Raw genomic sequence first — 23,130 nt, 5'->3', positions numbered from 1 at the left:
AAAATATAGGAAACTGATATCAAGCAGAGATGGTGACTGAAGATGGTAAGCAAAACGGATTCATGGAGCTGGACTGTGGAATGAGGACAGGGCTAAGTACTTAGTACAGTACTCTGCACACAGTAAGCACTTAATAAATATGATTGAATGAATAACAGAGGCTTGAAGGACAGCTTCAGAGATTGGACATTAGGAAGGGGAGAAATGAGCTGAAGAAGTTGGAGAGAAGTGGAGAGGGAGGTACCATCCTAGTGGAAAGAGCACAGACCTAGGCACAAGCCCAGGAGTCAGAGAACCTGAGTTCTAACTCCTACTTTGCCACCTACATGCTACATGACTGGGTGAGTCTCTTAATTTAGCTGTGCTTCAGTGTCCTCATTTGTAAAACAGGGCTGAAATACCTGTTCTCCCTCCCACCTAAACTGCAAGTCCCATATGAATAAAGCCAGATCTGATTAGTTTGTATCTACCCTTAAACTTAGTACAGTGCTTTTTAAAAAAAAAATCGCATTTGTTAAGCGCCTACTAAATGTTCAGCACTTATTAAGTAATAATAATAGTAATTATAATGATAATGACATTTATTAAGCGCTTACTATGTGCAAAGTACTGTTCTAAGCCCTGGGGAGGTTACAAGGTGATCAGCTTGTCCCACGGGTGGCTCACAGTCCTAATCCTCATTTTACAGATGAGGTAACTGAAGCACAGAGAGGTTAAATGACTTGCCCAAAGTCACACAGCTGACAAGTGGTGGAGCTGGGTTTTAAACCCATGACCTCTGAGAACGAAGCCCGTGCTTTTTCCACTGAGCCACACTGCTTCATAAGCCATGCTGCTTATTAAATGCTAGGGTAGATACAAGATAATCAGGTTAAGCAACAGTACCATATGGGGCATGCAGTCTTAATCCCAATTTTACAGATGAGGGAACTGAGGCACAGATAAATTAAATGACTTGCCCAAGGTCAAACAGAAGACAAATGGTGGAACTGGAATTAGAATTCAGGTCCTTCGACTCCCAGACTTGTGCTCTTTCCACTAGGTCATGCTGCTTCTCATCGTCATTCATTCGCTCAATTGTATTTATTGAGCACTTACTCTGTGCAGAGCACTGTACTAAGCGCTTGGGAAGGACAAGTCAGTAACATATAGAGACGGTCCCTATCCAACAACGTGTTCACAGTCTAGAAGGGGGAGATAGACAACAAAACAAAACATGTAGACGGGTGTCAAAACCGCCTGGCACCTAGTTAGGTTTTTAAGCATTATCACAATTACTATTAATATTATTATAATGAGCAAATGCATTCCAGATGGTGGACTTCTTGAGAGCATTAAGCTAGATGAAGATTGATATGTTCTTTTTATTTCAGGGAAATTTACCTGCGTAACAAAATAATCTCTCCTGACCTTATGGTTCATACCAACAACATGACTGAACTCATGTTTTGGGGACTTTTTCAGGATTTTTTTGCAGAAAATATGTTTTATGGTATTTCTCCCCATGTACGTGACCACTGTGGTAGGAAATAGCCTTATTGTATTCACCATGAAGGCCAGTAAGAGTCTTAGCTCCCCAATGTTCTTTTTCCTTAGTTATCTGTCCTTTGTGGAGATCTGTTGCTCCTCTACAATTGTTCCCAGAGACATCACTGACTCACTTGCTAAGACAAAAATCATCTCCATGAAAGGCTGCATCACACAGTTATTCGTCTTCCATTACCATTTCCTGGGACCCTCGTGCTCATGGCAATGGTCTATGACTGCTATGTAGCCATCTGCAAGCTCCTGAGCTATGCTGTCATCATGAATCGACAGTCGTATGGTGTCCTGATGGGCAGTTCATGGGAAGGGGGCTTTTTTCACTCCATGGTTCAAATTTCTGTGGTTATCAGGCTCCTCTTCTGTGGCCCTAATGTGATCAACCACTATTTCTGCGATCTCCATCCCTTGTTTAAGTTAGCCTGTACGGACACCTCCGAGAAGGGGGTGGTAGTTCTGGTCAGTAGCGGTTTAATCTCTATAATCTACTTCCTCCTCTTGGATTCCTTGTGTTGTTGTGATCCTGAGGAACTTGAGATATCGTTCTGCTGAGGGGAGACGCAAAGCCCTCTCCACCTGAACTTCCCACAACACCGTGGTCATCCTATTCTTTGGGCCTGTATTTGAGGCCCTCGTCCACCTACACGGAGGACAAAATTGTGGCTGTCTTCTACATAGTGATTACCCAGATGCTGAACCCCATCATCTACACACTGAGAAATGCCAAGGTGAAAAATGACATGAGGTTCTCCTCATGTGGTCAAGAAAGTAGTTCAGCTGTGGAACCAATGTACCTTATGGAAAAAAAAATAGGTTTGTGTTCGGTAGCTATGGAAAGAGCCAGCCCAGAGACCTTTGCGGGTATTTGGAGATGGATATAAAGCGTTCTTTCTTTGCTCACTTTCTAAAGATGAGGAAGGGTCACCTATTATCAATCAATCATATTTGTTGAGTGTTTACTGTGTGCAGAATGGAGATGAATTGAGAAGAATTGAGAAGCAGCTTGCTCTAATGGAAAGAGCATGCACTGGGAAGCCAGAGGACCTGGTTCCTCCAGTTGTCTGCTGTGTGACCTTGGGTAAGTCACTTGGCTTCTCTGTGCTTTGGTTTCCTCATCTGTAAACTGGGGATTAAGACTGTGGACTCCATGTGGGACAGGGAATTTGTCTAACCTGACTATCTTGTATCTACCCCAACACTTAGTACAGTGCCTGACATGTAGTAAGCACTTAACAAACACGATTTTTAAAAAAGCACTGTACTAAACGCTTGGGAAATTACAACCTAAAAGAGTTATTAGACGTGTTCCCTGCCCACTATGAGTTTACAGTCTAGAGGAGTGTGCAGAACACTAACTAAATTAAACACTTGGAAGAGTACCACAGAGTTAAGAGACATGGACCCGGTCCTTGAGGCTCTTATAATCTAGTGAGAGATAATAAAAAAGCAACCATTAAAAAACCAAGAAATTTCACAACTTGAATTAATATATACTGAATTGTCAAACTAATGGTTTTATTCTTAGATTTTTAAACTTCTCTTTTATTGAAAAAAGGAAGGTAGTAATGTGATGCTAATTTCTTTGAAATGAAAAGGAATATAGGCTAAGATGGAAGACATTTAGGTAATGTAACACATAGGTCAGGTGTGTATCCAGAAATGCATCTGAGGCTCCTAGAACATGTTCTATAAAATAAAGTTCTATTCTTGAGTTTCATGTGAATTACCTAGGAATGTTCTGTCATGTGCTCTCTTTCTCTTCATTCCAGTTACCCCTAGATTTCCACCTATTCCAAGTAGCCCTCCTGGATTACTTAGCAAATTTACAAACTTTCAGGGCCAGCGAATGAGTATCTATAAACACCCTGATGCCTTCTAAATTTATAACCCCACAATGTGCCCTTATTTTCTTGAATGGAAATAATGCTGATTTGATTTATATACTTATTGAATATTTATCCAGTTTTCTGCTTTTCCTTCATTTCTGCTTCCAGTGAGTTGTTGTGTTTAATAGCCTTAATACAGTGGATAAGGATTTAATAAATGCTATTTGATGGTGATGATGATAACCATCTTTCATGATTCCCTGAAATTTGTCAATCTGTATATTTTACAGTTTTTTTGTATTTATTAAGTGCTAATTACATGTCAAAGCACTGTGCTAAGCCCTTGTGTAGATACAGATAATCAGATGGATACCAGTCTTTATCCCATTTGGGCACAGTGGTCTAAGAAGGTGAGAGCACAAAGTACTTTTCAATCAGTGGCATTTATTGAGCAACTACTGCGTGCAAAGCACTGTACTAAGCTCTTGGGAGAGGACAACAGCATTGGTAGACATGTTCCTTGCCCTTAAGGAGCTCACATCCTACAGGTAGGCTGTGTTCAGGGAATGTGTCCGTTTATTGTTGTATTGTACTCTTCCCAGCACTTGGTACAATGATCTGCACACAGTAAACACTCAATAAATGTGATTTAATAAATGAATGAATGAATGGTAATGGTAATAAATCTTTCTGAGAATTAGACGTTGTTGTGTTTACATTTACCTACTAAGGAGTTATGTATATGTGTGTTATATGGGAATCCCCCGTTCAAATATTGCAAGCCTTTGCTCCAACCATAGTAGACTTTACCAGGAGTAATAGTGCTGGAGTGACATCTTGCTTCATATTATCTTCCTTCCCACTAGACTGTAAGCTCGTTTTTGTTATTTATTAGGCACTTACTTTATTCCAGGCACTGTTCTAAGCATTGTGGTCGATATAAGTTAATCAGATTGGACACAGTCCATGTTCCACAAGGGGCTCACTGTTTTAATCCCCATTTTAGATATGAGGTAACTAAGGCCCAGAGAAGTTGTCACTTGCCCAAGGTCATAAAGCAGACAAGTGATGGAGATGGGAATATGTCTACCAACTCTGTTATATTCTACTCTCTGAAGCCCTTAGTACAGTGTTCTGCACACAGTAAGCACTCAATACATACAATTGATTGACTGTATCTTGGGCTTTTCTAGGAGTTTACAGCCCCGCTATTGGTTCAGTTGAAAGAGCCCTGAACTGAATTTCACAAGATCTGGGTTCTAGTCCCAGTTCGATTTTTACGAGGCTCACATGGGTGGACACGAAATGCAGTACGGTCCAGTGGAAGAGCATAGGCCTGAAAGTCTGAGGGTTCTAATCCCAGCTCTGTCACTTGTCTGCTGTGTGACCTTGCACAAGTCACTTCACTTCTCTGTGCCTCAATCTATTCATCTGTAAAATTGGGATTAAATCTTACTTTCTCCTCCTTAGCCTGTGAACCCCATGCGGGACAGGGACTATGTCCAACCTGATAAAGTTGTATTTACTCCGGTGCTTAGAACAGTGATTGGCACATATGAAGCACTTAACAAATACCGTGATTATTATGATCATCGTTATTATTATAATTAAGAATGCACATGAATTTAGCAATATGCTGCAGCTCTGCCTACCTACTTGCTCACTGAAATCCAAGTCCCTGCAGGAACCTTAATGGCAGGAGTGAGACAGTATAATAATAATGATAATGATAATAATAATAATGGTATTTGTTAAGTGCTTACTATGTGCCAAGCACTGTTCTAAGTGCTGGGGTAGATATAAGGTAATGAGGGTGTCCCAAGTGGGGCTTACACTCTTCATCACCATTTACAGATGAGGTAACTGAGGCACAGAGAAGTTAAGTGACTTGCCCAAGGTCACACAGCTGACAAGTGGCAGAGCCGTGATTAGAACCCATGATTTCTGACTCCCAAGCTTGTGCGCTTTCCACTAAACCAAGCTGGTGTTGCACAGGCCAATAACACCAAGACCAAGTCCTCTGCACAGGTTCATAGTCTGAATTCCCCACCACAAGATTCATCTGATGTTTCTGATGGGAGACTCCAACCTCAGAAGGCCACAAATGTTTAGTTTCTTCCAGTTTGTTCCAGACATCCGTGTAATTACCTGGTATCCTTCCCTGAACCTTTTCTTTTCTCTTTACATTTGGGTGTCATTTCTCCCCTCCAGCTTATGGGAACCCCTTTCCTGTTCTCCAGCAGATCTGAAAAATAATGAGAAGTGGCGCTGTGGTAACAACATCCACTTGATTGGGGGAAAAGGGGGCATGCTATTAGGCTGAAGTGGTGTGTATATACTACCACAAGATTTTTAGAAAGATATTCTTTTATCTTATTTCTTTCCCTACTCTAGTTTAGCATTCCAATTTTACAGCTTGAGCAGAACTTCCCTGATGTACTGTTCCATTTGATCTATTATTTGAGTGAAGGTAAAAAAACATGATTGACCTTTGTTATTTTTTATCAGCTTTCCCTTCCTGTCAACCATGGGGGTGACATTTTCTTGGCCCTGTTTTTGCCAAATATAGATGAATACTTTAAGACATGAATTAATATAACTTTGCTCGTGGTATGCTTTTTGCCTTGAGCTTTTCTAATTTTGTTAATTCATGAGCCTCATCTTTGGTTCTCCTTAGTGATCTAGCTTAATTCCAATGCTTGGTAGCTAGTTCTTTTGCCTTCTGTGCAGTGGTTAGTATAGCTTCTGGGTTTTGTCAACTTGATATCCTGTAACCAACTTACCTATGATATAGTTTGTTCCTTTTCTAAAACGTCCCTTTGAAGAACAACCAGCTTTCTTGGACTGACTTTTTTCTATCATATCCTCCCTACTAGTGTTCTATAGCTGTTAAAATTTGCTTTCCTTTACGTTGTTTATTTTATTGTGGAATTTTTTTTCCTTCCTAACATTTAGGTTATCTTATAGTTGTTTCCAGCAAAGTATCCATTCACATTCAGTTTTCAACAAGTTCCTCCTTTTTCTTAAAGTGGAATCAAATATGTCCTGGTTTGGTGTTCGACATTTTACTCTAGGAAAGTGTTTCAGTGGAAACTTAAAATTTGTGTGATGATTTGTGGCCTGATGAACTGCTTTACTGCATAATAATAATAATAATAATAATAATAATAATAATAATAATAATAATAATGGAATTTAATAAGCACTTACTATGTGCAAAACGCTGTTCCAAGCGCTGGAGAGGTTACCAGGTGAACAGGTTGTCCCACGGAGGGCTTACAGTCTTAATCCCCATTTTACAGGTGAGAGAACTGAGGCACAGAGAAGTTAAGTGACTTACCCAAAGTCACACAACTGACAACTGGCAGAGCCAGGATTTGAACCCATGACCTCTGACTCCAAAGCCCGGGCTATTTCCAGAGCTCTCCTCATCCTCCTTTTCCTCTTCTTCCTCTTCTCTCTCCTTCTTCTCCTCATTGTCCTCCTTGTCTTTCTTCTCCCTTCCTCCTTTTTCCCGTTCCTGTTCTTCAAGTGCTTAGTACAGTGCTCTACACACTGTAAGCAGTCAATACATGCTACTCAGTGATTAATTCTCCTCCTCCTCTTCCTCTTCCTCCTCCTACTCTTCCTCCTCCTGGTCTCCTCCTTTTCCCTTTCTTTTCCTTCCCCTTTCCTTCTTCTTTCTCCAGCTCTTCCTCCTCCACAACATCCACCCACCATCCTATATACTATATCAATCATCATTTAGGAGCCCCTATCATGTGTAGAACCTAAAACCGTGGTAAAAGAATGTCTGTTCCCTGATAACTTAGTGAAGAAGGTCTTAAAATTGATATCGAACCTCTAAACAATCTTGGTCATCGTGAAGTTGAAAATGAAGACACACAAGAAAGGGCTTTATTTTGTCAGAGTAAATTTTCCCATTCTCCAAAAACGTTGAAATGATTTTCTTTCAATAAATACCTTCTTTGAGATTTACATGAAGCCAAAAGCTTTTAGAAGCCTAGGAAAGAAGGTCCCTAACCTTCAGTTATTCCATTCTACTTCCTTAATTTGTATTATCTGCACTTTATCCCCTGTGTCTAATTACAGTCATAAAGTCACAAAGTAAAGGGACTTTTAAAAACTTATAGCACAGAGAATTAATTAAAATTTTCTTTTTCATGGTTTAGAATCAGTCATTATATTAAGCATTAGGGATAATGTTCCATGAACTATATCCGAATTAGCAAAGATAGAAAAACATTTGTGAATGATTCATTTCTCAAGTGAGCTCCATAAAGATTTCTGACCACCTTACTGCTGAATCACATTCTTGTCAAGTTCTCTTTGTAATGGAGGGAACCTCACAAAATCATAGAATCAAACCCCCTACCTCCAAACTTTGCTATGCCCCAAACAGGCAGGGTTAGGTATCTTATTCCCAAGAATAGCAATTTCATTTCTTGCACAAAGTCTGTCCAATGACGAATTCATTCATTCACTCATTCATTCAATCGTGTTTATTGAGTGTTTACTGTGTGTAGAGCACTGTACTAAGTGGATGGGAAGTACAAGTTGGCAACATATAGAAACGGTCCCTACCCAACAATGGGATCAAGCAATTGTTCCTTACGATGGATCAAGCATCTCTGAATGCAATTGAAATGCTTTTTCTTCAATTCTGACCTCAGTGGTCTTAGAAAATAATACTTGCGATATGTTTTCATGAATCTGGGCCCAGCTATCAACAATTAATCACCTTCTTTTCTCCAAACAAATGGGTTAATACCCACTTTGAATTATCTATTTAGCTAAACCCTTTAATCACCTTTGTAGCTCTTCTACTGATTCTTCATATATTCTTAATTCATCTCTTAAAATGTAGAGATCATATCTGGGCATGGAACTTTACTGAAGACCACACTAGGGTCTACATACTGGGTCTATTGTGTTCTGCCTTTTATATAATAATAATGATAGCAGTATTTGAAAGTGCTTACTTAACTGCACTGTACTAAGCTCTGGGGTAGATTCCAGATAATAGGTCAGATAGAGTCCCTGTGCCACATTGGGTTCACATTCTAAGTAGGATCTTCCTCCCTCCCTCCTGAGGCACAGGAAAGTTAAGTGACCTGCCCAAGGTCACTCAGCAAGCAAGTAGAGAGCTAGGATTATCAATCAATCAATCAATCGCATTTATTGAGCGCTTACTATGTGCAGAGCACTGTACTAAGCGCTTGGGAAGTACAAATTGGCAACACATAGAGACAGTCCCTACCAAACAGTGGGCTCACAGTCTAAAAGGGGGAGACAGAGAAGAGAACCAAACATACCAACAAAATAAAATAAATAGGATAGAAATGTACAAGTAAAATAAATAAATAAATAAATAAATGGAGTAATAAATATGTACAACCATATATACATATATACAGGTGCTGTGGGGAAGGGAAGGAGGTAAGATGGGGAGATGGAGAGGGGGACAAGGGGGAGAGGAAAGGAGGGGCTCAGTCTGGGAAGGCCTCCTGGAGGAGGTGAGCTTTCAGCAGGGCGTTGAAGGGAGGAAGAGAGCTAGCTTGGCGGATGGGCAGAGGGAGGGCATTCCAGGCCCGGGGGATGACGTGGGCCGGGGGTCGATGGCGGGACAGGCGAGAACGAGGTACAGTGAGGAGGTTAGCGGTAGAGGAGCGGAGGGTGCGGGCTGGGCAGTAGAAGGAGAGAAGGGAGGTGAGGTAGGAGGGGGCGAGGTGATGGAGAGCCTTGAAGCCCAGGGTGAGGAGTTTCTGCCTGATGCGCAGATTGATCGGTAGCCACTGGAGATTTGTGAGGAGGGGAGTAATATGCCCAGAGCGTTTCTGGACAAAGATAATCCGGGCAGCAGCATGAAGTATGGATTGAAGTGGAGAGAGACACGAGGATGGGAGATCAGAGAGAAGGCTGGTGCAGTAGTCCAGACGGGATAGGATGAGAGCTTAAATGAGCAGGGTAGCAGTTTGGATGGAGAGGAAAGGGCGGATCTTGGCAATGTTGCGGAGCTGAGACCGGCAGGGTTTGGTGACGGCTTGGATGTGAGGGGTGAATGAGAGAGCGGAGTCGAGGATGACACCAAGTTTGCGGGCTTGTGAGACGGGAAGGATGGTAGTGCCGTCAACAGAGATGGGAAAGTCAGCGAGAGGACAAGGTTTGGGAGGGAAGACAAGGAGCTCAGTCTTCGACATGTTGAGATTTAGGTGGCGGGCGGACATCCAGATGGAGATGTCCTGAAGGCAGGAGGGGATGCGAGCCTGGAGGGAGGGGGAGAGAGCAGGGGCAGAGATGCAGATCTGGGTGTCATCAGCGTAGAGATGATAGTTGAAGCCGTGGGAGCGAATGAGGTCACCAAGGGAGTGAGTGTAGATTGAGAGCAGAAGGGGACCAAGCACTGAACCTTGGGGAACCCCCACAGTAAGAGGATGGGAGGGGGAGGAGGAGCCTGCAAAAGAGACTGAGAAAGAACGACCGGAGAGATAAGAGGAGAACCAGAAGAGGACGGAGTCTGTGAAGCCAAGGTCAGATAGCGTGTTGAGGAGAAGGGGGTGGTCCACAGTGTCAAAGGCAGCTGAGAGGTCGAGGAGGATTAGGACAGAATATGAGCCGTTGGATTTGGCAAGCAGGAGGTCATTGGTGACCTTTGAGAGGGCAGTTTCCGTGGAATGAAGGGGACGGAAGTCAGACTGGAGGGGGTCGAGGAGAGAGTTGTTGTTGAGGAATTCTAGGCAGCGAGTGTAGACAACTCGTTCAAGGAGTTTAGGAAAGAATGGTAGGAGGGATATGGGACGATAACTATAAGGTGAGGTGGGGTCAAGAGAGTGTATTTTTAGGGTGGGAGAGACATGGGCATGTTTGAAGGCAGCGGGGAGGGAACCAGTGGAGAGTGAGCGGTTGAAGATGGAAGTTAAGGAGGGGAGAAGGGATGGAGCGAGAGATTTCATAAGATGAGAGGGAATGGGGTCAGAAGCACAGGTGGCTGGAGTAGCACTTGAGAGGAGGGAGGAGAGTTCCTCTGAGGATACCGCTGGGAAGGATGGGAGAGTAGCAGAGAGTGTTGAGAGCCGGGGGGATGGAGAAAGGGGGGAAGAGACTTTGGGGAGGTCGGACCTGATGGATTTAATTTTGTTAATGAAGTAGGAGGCCAGATCGTTGGGGGTGAGGGAAGGAGGAGGGGGAGGAACCGGGGGCCTGAGAGGGGAGTTGAATGTACGGAAGAGCTGGCGGGGGTGATGGGCATGGGTGTCAATAAGGGAGGAGAAATAATTTTGTCTGGCAGAAGAGAGGGCTGAGTTAAGGCAGGAAAGGATAAACTTGAAGTGAACGAGGTTGGCATGGTGTTTAGACTTTCGCCAGCAGCGTTTGGCAGCTCGAGCATAAGAGCGAAGGAGGCGGACAGTGGCAGTGATCCAGGGCTGTGGGTTAGTGGTGCGAGAGCGGCGAAGGGAAAGGGGAGCGAGTGAGTCTAGGTGAGTAGAAAGGGTAGAGTTGAGAGCAGTAATCTGATCATCAAGACTGGGTAGAGAGGAGAGGGCGGCGAGGTGGGGTGTGAGGTGAGGTGAGGGAGGAGGGATAGTGCGAAAGCGACATTGGGGGGCGAGAAGGAAACCGACACCTCCTCCTTTTCCGGTGAGTCTGGTGGAGTGGGAGAAGAAGAGGCCTGCACTGCAGAGAGCAGCAGAAGAGACTGTGTCGTCCGGCGACAGCCATGTTTCAGTTAGGGCAAGGAGGAGTAGAGAACTGGAAAGGAAAAGGTCCAGGATGAAAGGGGTCTTACTTAAAACGGAGCGGGGGTTCCAGAGGCCACACTTGGCAGCAGCTGTCGAGGGTGGGGAGGGAGGGGGAAGGGTGCGAGGGGTGGGGAGGGTTTGGATTGGGATGAGTTGGCGGGGGCCTGGGCGGGGAGAGTGGGAAGGGGGGTGGCGATGGGAAAGGAGAACTGGGATGGGGTGGGGGCGGGGAGAAGGGGGGGGGGCCGGGAGGGAGACGCGGAGGACCTGCACTGGTACAGAGGACTCCTTGGTAGGGGGTGAGGGGGAGTGGTCTTGGTGGGTGAGAGGGAGGGAAACAGCTGGGTGGGAGAGGGGAAGGGGAAGGTGAGGAATGGGAATGGCAGTTGGGAGCAAGGGAACTGAAAGTTCATGGTGTGGTCAGCAGGGCGAGTGACAGTACAGAGGGAGGTTAACAATTGAGATGCAGAAGCAATAAAACAGTAGCAATGATAAAAGTAGGCGATGGCATCACAGGGTGTAGTTAAGCAATCAATATGCTATGGCAATAATAGAATTGGCAGATAATGATGTCACAGAGAGCAGATACAAACTATTAAGAGCTGGAGTAGGGTGGGCCAGCTAAGGGGGGTCAGGGAGCAGAGATACCTGGGGAGGGGAGCGAACAGTCAACTAGCATGGGAGGGCTGAGGAGGTGTGAATGAGGTTGTCGTTAATGTAACATGTAACATGGTGCTAACATGGTGCTAACAAGGTGCTAACAAGGGCTTTTTACCTGGGGGCGGGGGGAGAGTCAGTCAGGACCGGACCGGGAAGGGGGGGTGATGAGGGGCACTTTACGGAAGGCCTCCTAAGTGGGGCGGTGGAAGCGGGGGGGGGGGCGTCCGTGGGGGCGCTGAGATGGCGGGTGGGTGGGAGGCCGGGCCTCTCGGGAACGGAGTCCCGGGCGTCAATGGCGGCGCTCTGAGGAGAGGATCCTTCCGGGAGCGGCAAGGCCGCGCGGTGTGATGGCGGGCGGGCCTCTCGGGAACGGATTCCCAGGCGTCTATGGCGGCGCGCTCTGAGGAGAGGAGCCTTCCGGGAGCAGCAAGGCCGCGCGGTGTGATGGGGGGCGGGTGGGCGGGCCTCTCGGGAACGGAGTACCGGGCGTCAATGGTGGCGCTCTGAGGAGAGGAGCCTTCCGGGAGCAGCAAGGCCTCGCGGTGTGATGGCGGGCGGGCGGGCCTCTCGGGAACGGAGTCACGGGCGTCTCGCGGTGTGATGGCGGGCGGGCGGGCAGGCCTCTCGGGAACGGAGTCCCGGGCGTCTATGGCGGCGCTCTGAGGAGAGGATCCTTCCGGGAGCAGCAAGTCCGCTTGGTGTGATGGCGGGCGGGCCTCTCGGGAATGGAGTCCCGGGCGTCTATGGCGGCGCTCTGAGGAGAGGATCCTTCCGGGAGCAGCAAGGCCTCGCGGTGTGATGGCGGGCGGGCCTCTCGGGAACGGAGTCCCGGGTGTCTAGCCGTGTGATGGCAGGCGGGCGGGCGGGCCTCTGATTCCCAGGCCTGTGCTCTTTCCACTAGGCCACTGCTGCTGCTAGTGTCACTGCTCTCCATGTTATTCTCCACAAATCCATTTCTGCAGCCTATGGGCACCTGGGCTATAATTCGGGCTCCGCCAAAGGTCTGCTGTATGACCTTAGGCAAGTCACTTAAGTTCTCCAGGCCTTAGTTACCTCATCTGTAAAATGCAGGTAAAGAATGTGAGCCCCATGGGGGACAGGGACTGTGTCCAACTTCATTGACTTGTATCTACCCTAGCACTTAAAATAGTGCTTGGCATACAGTAAATGCTTAACAAATACCATTACCATTATTATTATTATTACCTTTGGCCATCCTTAAGAATGTAGTTATAATGCTTCCAGCGTTTGTCTTGTTTTAAATGATGATCATTAAATCATTTCATTTAAATAGGCAATTAATGAATGTACACATCCACATATATATATAGTAAGCTTCTATCACACAGAAAAAATGTGGAATTATTTTCTCTAGAAATCCAAAGTAACTACTGAAGTGCTTTGCCTATTTATCATCACGATCATACCAAACCAGACTATACTACACCATACTGGGCAGCCAAATTTGTTTAGAAGGTGCCAGAGCCCATATTTGCTGTTGTTGTACAGTATGAACATCTTACTATTGACTTCCTGAGCTTTTCCTCATTTTATTGTGCAACACTGATCTTATTTCCTGGATGGTGTTAAACTTACTCCTCTTTGAAAGGACAATTCTTAAATGTGGTCAAACCATTTTGAATTCTAGTCTTAATTCCCAGAATGTCAGAAACCCTGCATCATTCAGGGTCACATGCAATAACCAATAATAATAGCAATAATTGCGGTATTTATTCAGTCCTTTCTATGTGTGAAGTGTAGTACTAAGGGTTGGGAGAGATAAAAGACAATCAGGTCCCACAGAGGTCCCACAGTCTAAGTAGGAGGGAGAATAGATATTGAATCCCCATTTTGCTGACGAGGGAACTGAGACACAGAGAAGTGAAAGTGACTTGCCCGAGGTCAATTTGCAGGCATGCGGTAGAGGCAGGATTAGGACTGAGGTGCTCTTCAACTAGCCAATGCAGCTTCTCATTCACCTGTGAGTGTCTGGGTCTCATTATCCAAGCTGTTAATGGAAACTTCAGTCTACCCTAGACACTCGGTGTCAATCCTAATGGGGCTCCACTAAATATAGAGACATTGATCTCTATTATCTGCCAACATCCCTAATCCACATGCTTTCTTTCCTTGTCACACTACAGGTTGAAGATATCATTTTTCAGGATCTTGTGGCATGGGAAGATTTCTACTACAACACAAAGAAATGGGTCCACACTCAGCTGGGCTGCAAACCTGATCCAATTAAAAATGCTGTACCCACACGAGTTTTCTGTTTGGTCAGAACGTGGGAGTTCCAAATACCACAGGGAGCAGAGTGATGAGATCACAATTTCGGGTTTATTTAAATAATTCCATTATCTCAGCTGTGAAACCAGGCTTTCTGACTCTCCTACTGGCTAGAGGTGGTGTTTATCATTTGCCTCTTTCCTAAAGAAATATTTTCTCCCATTTTGGCTATTGGCTGTTCTCTACTTCCCACACAAGGGCTCTAGTATACAGGACAGCTTTCCTTCTTCCCATCCAGTGAATGAGAAGCACCATCAGGTGGCACCCAATTTTTCCTCCCATTCATAACGTGGGACCCCAAATAATAATAATAATAATAATGGTATTTGTCAAGCGCTTACTATGTGCCAAGCACTGTTCTAGGAGCTGAGGTAGATATAAGGTAATCAGGTTATCCCAAGTGGGGTCCACTGTCTTAATTCCCATTTTTACAGCTGAGGTAACTGAGACACAGAGAACTGACTTGCCCAAAGTCACACAGTTGACAAGTGGTGGAGCCAGGATTAGAACCCACGACATCTGACTCCCAAGCCCCTGCTATTTCCACAAAGCCAGGCTTCTTAGACTGGATATTCCTGCTGAGATTCAGGGAGCTACTCTGGGGTGGGGATTGGGGGAGAACCTCAGCTCTGCCACTTGTCTGCTGTGTGATCTTGGGCAAATCACTTAACTTCTCTTTGCTTCAGTTACCTCATCTGTAAAATGGGAATGAAGACTGTGATCCTCATATGGAACATTGACTGTGTCCAACCTGATTAGCTTGTACCTACCCCAGTGCTTAGTTCATGGCCTGGCACATAGTAAGCAAAGGGAAGCAAGGGAAAGAGTTGCTCTGAGGGGCTTAATCTGGTGGGCTGCCATCTCATTTACACTCACAGGAAGGTGTTCTTTAAACGAGTGGGATACGGATATTAAGGAGGTGAACTTTTTTGTCCCTGGAAGGAGGTAAGGAAAAGTGTTCCACCCTCTTGAACAAATTATTCATTCATTCAATCGCATTAATTGAGTGCTTACTGTGTGCAGAACACTGTACTAAACCCTTGAAAAGTACAATTCAGCAATAACGAGAGGAGATCCCTGCCCACAACGGGTTTACAGTATCGTGTGCAGAACAATATACTACGCAGTTAGAAGAGTACAATATAACAGACACACTCCATTCCCACAATGAGTAAAAAAATTACAGGTAATAAGAGGCAACCAGCTCTAAGAATAGGACATTTAGGGTGTGGGGTGAATATCAGACTACTTAAATGATTTGGTCCCAAGTATATAAAGTGATACAGTGGGAAGGGAGAATAGGGTGGCAATCAATCGGGGAAGGCTTCCTCTAGAGAAGAGATTTCTGGTAAGGGTTTGAAAATTAGGAGGCATGTGGGGGGAGCTGTCGGCTTTGAAGAGGGAGGCAATCTCGTGGAGGAAGTAGAATGTGAAGCAAGAGGTCAATGACATTAATTAATTATTTATCATGGTATTTGTTAAGCATTTATTATGTGCCAAGCACTGTTCTAAGTGCTGAGGTAATCAGGTTGTCCCACATTGGACATGAGAAGATGAGAGTAGATTTCAATGCTCCACTCTGCATTTTAGGTACTCTTGAGCCTGGTGGGCCCTAATGAGGAAATTTTACTCCAGAGCAACTCTTCTCAATATGTGAACAATCTGTGCTGTTTCCACCAGGAGGACTGTGGTTAGGAAAACAAAACCAAGAAGTAAGTTTCCTAAACAGACCAGTAGCTAAATTTTTGAACAATACTTTGAAAATCCACTTTTCGAAATGAAGGGGGATTCTTAATGATTTCACCGTGAGCCACGACTGTCTAGGGATCCATTAACGAATGGTATTTACTGAGCACTTGCTGCAGAGCACTGTAGTAAGCTCTTTGGATATTGCAATACAAAGCAGTGCAAAGATGGATGGGCTCTTGCTAACGTTCCCTTCTTAAAAAATGCCTTTCTTATTTATTTTCTTGGTATTCTAACTTAAAGGAGCCATAGAAAGAGCCAAGTCAAAAAGTTGCTCACATTTACTTAAACCTCTTCTCGTCCTTTGCAAAATAGGTTTGTTACCTTTTCTCTTTCATAGCATCTCTCAGCACAAACCATTTCTAACCCTTTCAGTGGATGGTTGTATATTAAATAATAGAAAACTGAGAAGGGAGAGAAGGAAATACTGATAAAGAGGGGATAACTTTGAGAGGACATTTTGGGATGGTCATACCTTAAGAGGAAGAGTATGATCTAGTGGAAAGAGAGCTAGTGGAAAGAGCCCGGACCTGAGAGTCAGAGGACCTGGGTTCTAATCATGGTTCCATCAGTTACCAGCTGTGTGACCTTGAACAAGTCACTTAAATGATATTGGCTCTAATTATATGGTAAGATCCTTGAAGGCAAGGATTATGTATTTTACTTTATTTTCACCCAAATGCTTAGTAGAATTATTGGAAAGATTATATGCAAATTGGCTTCCCCTATTTAGTCATCAACAACTTAAGAGGCTTAGTAATGAAACTGCAGTATTGACCAGGCTAGAGGTCAGGTGGCTTGGAGTCTGTACCTAATTCCATCTCTTTATCCTGAGCGATATTCTACTGCTATAGAGGAAGGAAGAACAAATGGAGAAGAGATGAAAGACAGCTCAAATTTTCCCTATCCTAGGGCAAGCCAGCTGCTGGAGTGCAAAAAAGATAAATCAATCGATAAAATTTAAGAGTTGGAAGGGATCTTGATCAATTTTCTGGTCTTGTTCCCTGCTTCTAGATTGGTGAGTAGTTTTGTCTCTATTACTTAGATGGCTTTCTAGTTTTTACTTCAATATCTCAAGAAAGGAAGATGTCACAAATAGTATATTTACTGTTCCCCCTCATCCCAGCTGGGAAACTTAATTCTTCTCATTCCAGTTTGTTTATTGGGCCTAATTTGCATCTCTAACACTGCCAACCCCTTTCTTGCAACCTCACTTCCGTCCAGGAACTCCCTCCCTCTTTGCATTTAAGCATATCACTAATCTCATTGTCATCAAAACTCTTCATAGCTCCTTCTATTACATCTTCTATGATTAATCATTCAAATCATCTCCATAACTCCCACAGTTCTGCTTCACCTAAGCACTTGGGAACCACTGTATTTATGTACCTATCTTTACTGTCTATACTTTCTCCTACCTGTACTTTATTTTAGTGTCTGTTTCACTATCTGGATATAATCTCCTTGATTAGTGATAGGAGAGAATGCCTACCCTAAGGCATTCTCCCAAGTGCTTAGTATAATTCTCTGCAAAGAGTAAGCACTCAATCAATGCTATTAATCAATTGTATTTATTGAACACTTACTGTGTGCAGACCACTATACTAAGTGCTTGGGAGAGTACAACAAGACAGTATAACAGAGACATTCCCGGTTGACAATAAACTTACTATTGACTGAGTCAATAGTAGATCTTTCCTGCTCTAAGGCCCATTTCCCCTTTATTATTTTCATGGTGTTTGTTAAGCCCTTACTATCTACTGTATTAAGCTCTGGGTTTGAGACAAGATAATCATCATCATCAATCGTATTTATTGAGCACTTACTATGTGCAGAGCACTGTACTAAGCGCTTGGGAAGTACAAATTGGCAATTATCAGGTTGGATATAATCCATGTCCCACATGGGACTCACAATCTCAAGCCCCATTTTACAGATGAGGTAACTGAGGCACAGAGAAGTTAAGTCATTCACCCATGGTCACACTACAGACAAGTGGCAGAAGCAGGATTAGGACCCAGGTCCTTCTGACCCCCAAGCCTGTGTTCCATTTATTAGGCCAGGCTGCTTTTCTATGCTTGTTAGTGCTTCTGAGATCATGGCAAACAGCTGATCAGCAATCTCCTCCTCCTCCTGGAATCCTGCAAGCACTTGCCAACAGTTGATATACCTTAACATTCTTTTCTACAGGTGAAACAACCTAATTCCTTGAACCATATTTCACAGCAGTTGTTTTCCAAATGTTCTATGAGCCGTTCCATTTTCTCAACCTCTATTTCTTTTAGATTCAATGATCAAAAATGGTCAAACAGCTTTCTCAAGTATCTTACTAGCTTAGTGTAGCTAGGAAGGGTTACTCCCCAAGTCATGCACATCATAGCCCTAGAACCACATTCCAGTACTATTTCGACTTTTCAAGTAGTAATGAAACCCACAGGTAGCCCTAATAAAATGATATTTCCTCCTAGAAGTCTCATTTTCCATCCTCTTCACCTCTCTTTTGTTGTGGTTATACATTTGGGTCTGTATCCTTTAAGCGCTTTGATACTCGCCTCATCCCTGAAGCCCTTATGTAAGTATAATAATAATGATAATAACAATATTAATGTGCCAGACACTGTGCCAGGCATTGGGGCGGGTACAAGCAAATCGAGGTGGACACAGTCATTCATTCATTCATTCAATCGCATTTATTGAACGCTTAGTGTGTGCAGAGCACTGAACTAAGCTCTTGGGAAGTACAAGTCGGCAACATATAGAGACGGTGCCTACCCAACAACAGGCTCACATTCTAGAAGGGGGAAACAGGCAACAAAACCAAATATGAAGACAGGTGTCAGAATCGTCAGAACAAATAGAAGTATAGGTAAATGAACATTATTAATAAAATAAATAGATGAGTAAATATGTACAAGTAAAATAGAGTAACAAATCTGTACAAATATATACAAGTGCTGTGGGGAGGGGAGGAGGTAGGGTGGGGGGAGGGTGGGGAGGAGGAGAGGAAAAAGGGGGATCAGTCTGGGAAGGCCTCCTGGAGGAGGTGAGCTCTCAGTAGGGCTTTGAAAGGAGTAGAGAGTTAGCCTGCTGGATATGTGGAGGGATGGCATTCCAGGCCAGGGGAAGGACGTAGGTTGGAGGTCGACAGTGGGACAGGCAAGAACGGGGCACAGTGAGGAGGTTAGCAACAGAGGAGCAGAGAGTGCAGGCTGGCCTGGAGAAGGAGAGAAGGGAGGTGAGGTAATAATAATAATAATAATAATAATAATAATAATAATAATGGCATTTGTTGAGCATTTACTATGTGCAAAGCACTGCTCTAAGCGCTGGGGGATACAAGGTAATTAGATTGTCCTACATGGGGCTCACAGTCTTAATCCCCATTTTACAGATGAGGTAACTAAGGCACAGAGAAGTGAAGTGACCTGCACAAAGTCACACAGCTGATAAGTGGTGGAGCCTGGATTAGAACCCATAACCTCGGACTCCCAAGCCCGGGCTCTTTCCACTGAGCCACAGCTAGGAGATGGAGAGCCTTGAAGCCGAGAGTGAGGAGTTTTTGCTTGATGTGTAGGTTGACTGGCAGCCATTGGAGATTTTTGAAGAGGGGGATAACATGCTCAGAGCATTTCTGCACAGAGATTATCTGGGCAGCAGTGGGAAGTATAGACTGAACTGGGGAGAGACAGGAGGATGTGACATCAGAGAGGAGGCTGATGCAGTAATCCAGTCGGGATAGGATGAGAGATTGAACGAGCAGGGTAGCGGTTTGGATGGAGAGGAAAGGGCGGATCTTGGGGATGTTGTGGAGGTGGGACCGGTATGATTTGGTGATGGATTGGATGTGTGGGGTGAATGAGAGAGCGAAGTCGCAGATGACACCAGGTTTGCGGGCTTGTGACATGGGAAGGATGGTAGTGCTGTCTACAGTGATGGGAAAGTCAGGGAGAGGACAGGGTTTGGGAGGGAAGATAAGGAGCTCAGTCTTGGACATGTTGAGTTTTAGATGGCGGGAAGACATCCAGATGGAGATGTCCTGAAGGCAGGAGGAGATACGAGCCTGGAGGGAGGGGGAGAGATCAGGGGAAGAGATGTAAATTTGGGTATCATCAGCATAGAGGTGATAGTTGAAGCCGTGGGAGTGAATGAGTTCACCAAGGTAGAGTCTAGGTAGAGAACAGAAGGGGACCAAGAACTGACCCTTGAGGAACCCCTACCGTAAGGGGATGGGAGGGGGAGGAGGAGCCCGCAAAGAATACTGAGAAGGAATTGCCAGAGAGATAAGAGGTGAAACAGGAGAGGACAGAGTCTGTGAAGCCAAGGTTGGATAGCATGTTGAAGAGAAGGGGGTGATCCACGGTGTCTAAGGCAGCTGAAAGGTCGAGGAGGATTAGGATATAGTAGGAGGCATTGGATTTGGCAAGAAGGAGGTCATTGGTGACCTTTGAGAGGGCGGTTTCGGTGGAGTGTAGGAGACAGAAGCCAGATTGGAGGGGGTCAAGGAGAGAGTTGGCATTGAGAAAGTCGAGGCAGCGGCTGTAGATGACTTGTTCTAGGAATTTGGAAAGGAAAGGTAGGAGGGAGATAAGGCGATAACTACAAGGGGGGTGGGATCAAGAGAGTTTTGTTAGGATGGGGGAGACATGGGCATGTTTGAAGGCAGAGGGGAAGGAACCAGTGAAGAGTGAGCGGTTGAAGATGGAAAATAAGGAGGGGAGAAGGGAAGGGACGAGGGTTTTCATAAGATGAGAGGGAATGGGGTCTGAAGCAAAGGTGGATGGAGTAGCACCTGAGAGGAGGGAGGAGATCTCATCTGGAGATGCTGCTGGGAAGGATATGAGAGTCCTTGTTCCTTGTTCCATGTGGGGCTCAAGTCTCAATCTCCATTTTACATATGAGGTAACTGAGGCACAGAGAAGTGAAGTGACTTACTCAAGATCAAACATATATCCCTATACTGTATTGTTTCCCTTAAAGGTAATTTGTTTTGACATCTGTCTTTCCTACTAGACTGTAAGCTCCTGTAAGTTTCAGATGGTGTCTTCCAACTCTATTGTTATTGAACTCCCTCTAAGCACTTAGTATAGTGCTCTGCAAACAGTAAGTGCTCAGCCAATACTAATGATTGATTGATTGAAATACCAGCATGATGGGTAAATTTAGAAACTCTTGAACATTAGGTATAGGCTTCGATTTGGCAACGGCTAGACCGACCTGTCTGCTGGGTGACTTCGACTGGGCTTGACAGATAACCAATTGCAAAACAAAGGAGAATAAAAATAACTTATCTCTGTACTCTGGAAACGGGACATTTCCCACAGTACAGAAACATCTTTAATAAACGCATCTTCCCAAGGTGACCTGGTCAGTTGCCCGGGAACTTGTGCAATTGGCAAAATACCTTCTTGGTTTGCAAAGGATTTATTAAGGCTCGTACATTGGAGCTAACTCGGAATCTCACCCACGGAGAGGATGCTCTGCCTGGGACCCTCCCATTCGGGACCCTGAAAGCTGAATCCGGGATTCCCCAGCATGAAACTTCAGGAGTTGGTGTTCCTCCGAATTGGTGATGTAACCCCTTTGTGTGTGTGTGTGTGTGTGTGTGTGTGTGTGTGTGTTTGTGTTTTAACCTTTTTTTGTATTTGTTTGTTTTCTTCTTTCGTATTCCCTTCCTTCTATTAAAATTGTCCTTCTATTAAAATTGTAACGATACACCTACATTGCTACGTGTCTGCGCTTCTTTCTCTGAAAAAAGGGGACTTTTAGTCGCGGGTCTGAACCTTATTCGTTTGTTAACTGAAGAAATATTTCGTTAACCGAACATTTTGGCGTAGTCGGCCAGGAGCCGCGATACATCATGCCTTTTTTCAAGGAAGTAATGCAAACGCCACCGGAGGAGGATATCCCAGGATGGGAAAGTATACTGTACTGTTCCCTCGCTAAGGCCTGGGCTAAGGAATAGGCTTGTGTGAAGATTGGAAGGGACGAGTAAGAAATGCTGAACCTTTGCAATTAACTAAGTGTTTGCAACGTATTCCTGTAGAAAAAGGAAAAGAGGTGACAGGAGTCTATAGAAGAGGGTGGGCTTTGTTAACTGCTTATCGAAAAATGCATGAATTAAAAACTAAGGCTATTGAAGATAAGTTGGCCTTGGAAAAAGAGCTGACGGAGTTACAGAGTAGAATGTCAATGTTGCCGTGTCAAAATTTTATATTAGGTGATCAAGTGTGAAACTATCATACGGTGGTGGAGAAAGCTGCAGTCTGAATGGCACAGTTTAAATATAGGAAAAGGAAGGGAAAGGTCAATAAGCGAAAGGTGCATTTGGTCATCGCCTCCGCTATGGCAGATAGGCACCCGCATAGATGGGACGGGGATATTTGGGATGATACTGAAGAAGGTTCCTTTGGTGAAGATATTTGGGAAGATCATAAGAAAGCTTATTCCGGTAATGGGGCATCTGCTAGGCCAATCCGGAGACGAAAAGAGGAAAATCAAGGGGGGAACCAAGTTTTTAAAGAAGTAACAGAAGATTTTACACAACAAGAAGTTTCTGATATTTTAAGCCGCTTCTCTCAAAGGCCACAGGAACTGTTGATTTCATGGATGGTGCGCATGAGTGATAGTGGGGCAGGAGGAATTTGGGTGGATGCAGAAGACTGTATGAAGTTTGTTCCTATCAGTTTTAATTCAAATGTGCAGCAGGCTCTCAGAGAACATGCCACAGCTGCTCATGCTAACGGGAGTGGTAATACTACCCTGATAGGGTTGGTAGCAGGAGGGTGTCAGAAACAATACCCTGCTGACTCAATGTGGCCTCGGGGGGGACCGGCCCTGGTATTCCCTGAGGGATGGAATCCAACGATTAAAGGAGGAGGTGATGAAGACTGCTATAATGTTAGGAGAGGCTGACTCTTACCACTTCTGCCCGGTATCAGCGCCACAGAGGAATATTTTAGTCAAAACGGCACAACCCACGTACTAAAATGTAATTATGACTTTACTGTTCAGTGAGTCTGGGAAGCCTCTATCAGAAGTATTAGATAAAATGTCTCAGTTAGGAGATATGGGAGAATGGGATCGCCAGAAGAAACTACCCAAAGGGGTGTGGTACAATCATGACCATGGGCAGAATGACACTCAAGGAAATAACTGTATCTCTAGAAAGTACTTGTTCACTGCCCTGGTTAAGGCAGGGGTAAAGAAGGAAACCATTGACGGTATTCCTACGTCCGAGTTGTATCAGATGTATAAAAAAAAGAATCTGTCTGAGAAGAAGGAATCCAGACAGATAGACACAGAAAAGGAGCCAGACCTTGGGATTCCCC

The 23,130-nt window shown here is 44.5% G+C and overlaps 1 pseudogene; it reads left to right on the top strand.

Annotated features, from left to right (window-relative positions):
• The first annotated feature begins 333 nt into the window (after positions 1-333).
• On the top strand, positions 334-22,033 carry LOC119925388 (annotated as a pseudogene).
• Positions 22,034-23,130: the final 1,097 nt, after the last annotated feature.

The sequence above is a fragment of the Tachyglossus aculeatus genome, chromosome 3 (genome assembly GCF_015852505.1).
Source record: "Tachyglossus aculeatus isolate mTacAcu1 chromosome 3, mTacAcu1.pri, whole genome shotgun sequence".
Lineage (NCBI taxonomy): Eukaryota > Metazoa > Chordata > Mammalia > Monotremata > Tachyglossidae > Tachyglossus > Tachyglossus aculeatus.
The sequence above is the reverse complement of the archived record's forward strand: the minus strand, read 5'-3'. Positions and strand labels throughout refer to the sequence as shown.